Raw genomic sequence first — 6,000 nt, 5'->3', positions numbered from 1 at the left:
CAGACCTACAAGCTCTGTAGAGCTTGCAGTGTAATAGAACATGTGAATTATCTTCCACTTCTCCTTTACCACATATACAAACCCGTTCTGTAATAGGTGTTCTGCCCTGGAGGAGTGCTGAAGGAAGAATGTTAAATCTGACTCTGAAGAAAGCTATTCTTTGTTTTGGGAAGATCAGGTCTTTAGATATCTTGCCGATTCCCACACACCCTCTTTGATTCTGTCCCTACTGTGGAGAGGCAACCTATTTAGTTCTTCTTGGAACTCCATGTCCTTCATTCTATTAATTACTACTTGCTTTGCTTGATCAAAGCCTAGGGACACTAAGAATAATGGTGAGAGCCCATAAGAGCCCAGCTTGTGATCAATTGCCTGTTTCCAGAGGGAGGGGAAATTGTCAGTCAATACCAGTGGGGACAGTCTCTCTGGAAAGAAATGCATTTTAAGCTAATGAATGATCATCATCTTCCAGCCTCTTACTTGAGGCATGCCTGTCTCAATTCTTAACTGGGCATTTGGAGTTCCATTGGGTGCAGCTAAGACGGCTCACAGGAATTTGGTTTGTATGGTTTCTAGCAAGTCTCTCTTTGCAAGGATTCCTGTTTGTGCCCCATATAGAATTTGTGCCAATGTTTTGGCCTCAAAAAGTTTTAAGACAGCAGGTACTAACTGACCTCCACCTGTATAAAAGAAATGTTTAATTGGATTTGAGGACCTATTGGCTACTTGCAATGTGTGTTCCTGGTGTGTCTTCCATGTCCCTTGCGAGTGGAAAACCACCCCAAGGTATCTAAATGTTCTAACCTGTTCCAAACTATGTCCTTCTATTTTCCAGGAGTATTGGCTTGGTCTTTTAGCAAAGACTAAAACTTTTGATTTATCAAAGGACCAGCTTGTTTTGCCTGCAATAGCTGAGTGTTGCCTTAATTGCTCTCTTCAGTCCTACAGGGGTTTGTGAAATGATAGCGGCATCATCAGCACATAAGAGAATTGGCACTTTGCATTGTGCTAGGTTAGGAGAATGGAAATCAGGGTTCTGTAAAAGATCAATTGGGGGATTAATGTAGAAGTTAAAGAGGGAGGGGGACAGGATGCAACCCTGCCATACCCCTTTTTGTACCCTTACTGAGCCAGTTAATCTCCCTTGGGGATTACACCTCACTTTCAAGGTGGAATTGGCATACAATTTTTGTATGAGGAAGAGGAGGCATTTATCGATAGTGGTACATTTTAATTTCTCCCAGAGGGTGATCCTGGATATTGAATCAAAGGCCTGCTTAAAATCATGGAAGGCCACAAAAAGAGAGGATTTTTTTTATATGAGTATTTTTGTACTAAATGGTGGAGTACCAAGATATGGTCCACTAGATCTTCCTTCTCTAAAACCATCTTGTTCGTCTTTGATTATCCCCCCTGAAATTAGCCAATCTTGAAGTTTATCATTTAGCATACGGTTTGCTAATAACGCTTAGAAGACTAATGGGTCTATAATTGCCTGGGTCATTTCTATTACCTTTTTTATAAATTGGTATGATAATTGTTATTCCTCAATCTCTAGGCATATGGCCTGTTTTATCTGTAAATGTAAACAGTGATGCTAAAAGTGGAGCCCACCAACTGGTGTTCTTTTTGATTATTTCTGGCAGGACATTATCAGCCCCGAGTGCCTTATTAGCCTTTAGAGCTCCAATCAACCGGGATATCTCTTCTGGTGTAACAGGGGGCCACTAAGGAGTTTGGTCTAAACTAGCTTGGCTCTCCTTGGTTACATAGTCAGGATCTGTATAAAGCTCCCTAAAATACTCTTCCCAGGCATGAATTGGAACCTAGTTTGTTGGGGGTAGGGGAGGTTTTCCCAGTCCCCTGGTGATGTACCAAAAAGGGATGTATTTTTTGTCCTGACTACCATAATTAGTCTATGCCAAGACTCCTTCAGAGCTGCACTTTTCTTTTCTTTTAGAAGGTTCTTATATTGTGCTTTCAGCTGCTTTAAGTAGTAAGTGTGATCCTCAGAGGGGGCACTTTTACTTTTCTTGTATTCCATATTATATATCCTTTTTAGTTGCACGCAATCTCTATCGAACCATTTTTTGTTCTTTGAAGCCGGCCTTTTGGAGTGAGCTAGTGATCTGTTACTGAGAACCGAATTCAAATTTAAAATTAAGGATTCAAACCCCTCTAGGTAAGATCCTCCACACTTATTTCTTAGTAGAGATGTACATAGCTCTATGGTTTCAGGGGCTAACATCAATTTGGTAACTTCCTTAGCGTTTTTCTCATTCCATTTAATTTTTACCTGGGAATTTTGAGTCTCTAACCTGGGTAGGTAGGCTGTGCCTGCCCATAGAGATTTCTGGTGCAATGTGAGAGTAAGGAGTATTGTATTATGATCGCTTTCCAGTCGCGAGTCTACCTCCATCTTCTGTAAGAACTTCAGGAGGTTATATGATATTATCCAGTAATCAACTGTGGATTTCCTTCCTGCTCCCCGATAAGTATATTCTGCTGGAAAGTCGCCCCATGGGGACCTGTTAAGATACAAAGATCCAAACGTATAGTCATTTGTCTTACACACAAACCTGCCCGATTAGCTTTAGGGTCTTTAAATTGTCTGGAATGCAAAGATTTTCCTGTTACATTTTCATCATAGTGAATCTTAAAATGATTAAATAATGCTTGATCATTTGGTCCCATTCTAGCGTTTAAGTCCCCCCCACCCCTATAATTATTGCAGCTTTGGGGAATTTGGCTGAACAGCCAAGAATAATATCTTCTATGCTGTCCCAAATCTTGTTAATCACATTATTCTTATTAAGTGGAAGAATATAGATATTAAAAAGCAAAATCTCTACCTGTTTAAATAAGAGTAATGTAGTTACAACCCATGGCTGGAAAGGTGGCAGTGGTACACATTTAAATTGCAAGGCTGTATTAACTATTGTCACAATACCCCCTTTAGCTCTTCCCCCCCCCCCCCCACCTTGCTTGCAACAGCCGGGATTGAGTTAACCCAATAGCCATCTAACTGAATCTCTGTGGAGGCCCAGGTTTCCTGCAAGAAGAGGATGTCAAATTGTGATATATAGTAAAAAAAAAGAGTTGGTCTTTTGATGGAACAGACCAACCTGCTATATTCCAGATTATAAGGGAAAGTGGGTCAACTTTTGCAGTTCATCAGGAAACTTGATTTATACAAAGGGAAGTTCTCTGGTTGTTACCATGGATTGAGGTGTCCTCGCACACCGAATTGGCCTTTAAAAATAGGGAGGACCCGTCTAGGTCATGTGTAGACTCTTGAGGAACCTGTTCAGGGTAAGAGGTTTTAGCACCAGCTAACAGAGCTTACCATTCCGATGCCTCTTCACTGGGTGTAGGGCAAGGCGTTATTAGGCCGTCTTTCATTCTTTGAGATGGTGGCTCTGACATGGGTCGACTCTCAGCTTCTTTGTTTGGTGCTGAAGGTGTCATGGGATATTCACACAGGGATGAAAACATCTCCATCTCTACTGGGATCTCTAATACCCCCTTTGGGTCTTGGCTTCTATGTTCCATGATCTTGTATTCATGTAACCCCTTGTCCTTTGGGGGAGAAGTGAGAGGCTCAATTATTGGGGAAACCTGAGATATGTTTCAAGTTGCTTTCGCTTCCTTGACTGAAAACAGGAAGAAAATTCAAAAGTGGTTTGTTTTTTTCCAGATTATACTAAAATATTTGGTCTCTTTTCTATTTTCAGAGAAAGTCTATTAATACAAAAAGGCTCTTACAAGATTAAGGGTGTTAAACAAATTACAAAACAAAGAATTGGCCTCATAGGTTATCAAATTCCAATTGTATTTTCTAACCGTTGTTGCAGTTCAGTGTGAGGTTAACCCCAGCTATAACGTCATACACTGGGGTTTCACAAACTTTGAATCCAGAGGAAGTGTGAAGCACCTTTTAGCTGCATTGTTATTATAAATTCAGCTTTCTCAAAGCTTCAGTGTATTGTTTTCATTTTTCGTTTGTATTCATTTTGGAGTTTTGGATTTCTAGAGGAGTTGCGGCCATTAAGTTTACACTAAAGCAGACCTGGGAATTTTATGGCCCTTGGGCCACATATGGCCTTTTGGATATCTCTGTCTGGCCCGCATGAGGTCAATTAGAAGTAAGATAAAATGTAAATAAGCATGCCGCAGGGGGCAGGAGAAGAAGCTGAGTGCGCTGTTCAGTCAGCTGGTGAGATCATTTTTTTCCTGCATCTGCGGCAGAAGAGCAGCAGCTGAGTTAAAGTGAGGCCACGATCCCTCGTCCCTCAGTACATGGGCGCCGAAAGCAGAATTAATTTCAGGCTATTTGTTCGGCTCCACACAACTGTCCCAGTTTCTCAGGTGTCTCCTTGGGAAAATTAATTGCCCACTCCTGCACTCAAGGGTGGTGTGATGCAGAGGTGGGTTCCTACCAGTTCGCACCTATTCGGTAGAACCGGTTCGTCAAATCTACCAACCCGGTTAGAAGAGGTTCCACCAGTGGACCCGAAAAGCAGGACACACCTACAGAAGAGGTTCCAAAATTTTTTGAAACCCACCACTGGTCCTTGGATATGATTATTCTACACTATCATGCTCATATTTATAAAACTCAGTGCCTCTGTGAAAGGTAAGGATGACTACTGCGCTTGTGGTGCAATCAGAACATTGCGTGTGTTGAAGTTGTTTTAATGCAAACCAAAGATGCCTTTTAAAAAACAAGTTTACATCATATTCTTATGCATGCCAGTGCTGTGTGTGAGGTAATTTAAGGTGGTTCTGACAAGTGTCGTCGGTATCTTCATATCCGGTCACATGGGCGGCAAGCCACTCTGGTCACATGGGCAGCAGGCCACTCCCACAAAGGAGGCCACACCCACAGAGTAGGTTCGAACAATTTTTGAAACCCACCACTGGTGTGATGGCAAAAAGTTTAGGAACCTCACCCCTCAACTAGCAATGAGTGTAACAAAATGGTTCCCCCAATATCATTTTTAAAAAAATATATAAAATTCAAAGAAGAAAAGAAAATAGGAAATTAAGGGAGGGGAAAGGAACAGCGGAAAGGAGGTGTGAGATACAAGGGGGAAGAGAAAAAGAAAGATAAGTGGACAAAAATGGCCCCCACAATCTGTGCCTTATAGAAAATGATAATAGTTAAACACATTAATACTCTGACTTGAGAGAAAGACATGTTTTAAGAAACGTAACAGTTTGCTTCAGATGGAAAAAATATTACAGTTAAACTGGATGTCCACACAAAAATGCAATAGAAAATTAAGGGGGAAAAAGTTGCTGTGTGTTTTCAAGTTAGGAGAGGTTGAGTGCAAAAAAGCTTAGCCATATCTTTAAAACGTGTAGCCCCATTAACTTAAAAGGGAGCCCTGCTTATCTAAAAGGGGAATTCTTTCTTTGAGCTTATTTTTGAGAAAACACTAATTGGATACAAAGGTTTCGGATACAAAGAATGGGACATCCAGGGATGGTTGGAGAATTGTATTCATTCACAGTAATATTTACATTAAAGCAAATGCGGAAAAAAAGTTCATGCTATTACTTGAGAGTTTAAAATAGCAGTACCACGGGCACCAATGAATAGGACATTTTTGAATGCAATATAAACAGTTTAGAGAATCCAGGTGAATTTAATAGAGAAGGTATTTAATGAAGTTACAGTTTTTATGCAACTTAACTGGCGTTTAATTGGTGCACAGTATTCTGATAACGCAGAAGCTGTAGAAGGACATTAAATAAGTTCATGTACATGATTGTGGTTGCTTGAAATAATAACCAAAATAACCCTTTACATTCAGGAACACCCTATCATGGATACCTGATGCTGAGAATTAGGAACAAGATGAGAACAATAGCTTTGTGGGTTCTACCACAAAACCGCGGACAACAAAATCGCGGTCGACAAAATCACGTATGTGACGTCATCACAGCGCGACGAAAAATATCGAAAAATGTAAAAATAAAGCGAAAACCTTACCC

Source organism: Thamnophis sirtalis, unplaced genomic scaffold (assembly GCF_051295495.1).
Source record: "Thamnophis sirtalis isolate CommonGarterSnake01/CBP01778 unplaced genomic scaffold, rThaSir2_p1.2 scaffold_6, whole genome shotgun sequence".
Taxonomy (NCBI): Eukaryota; Metazoa; Chordata; class Lepidosauria; order Squamata; family Natricidae; genus Thamnophis; species Thamnophis sirtalis.
The sequence above is the reverse complement of the archived record's forward strand: the minus strand, read 5'-3'. Positions refer to the sequence as shown.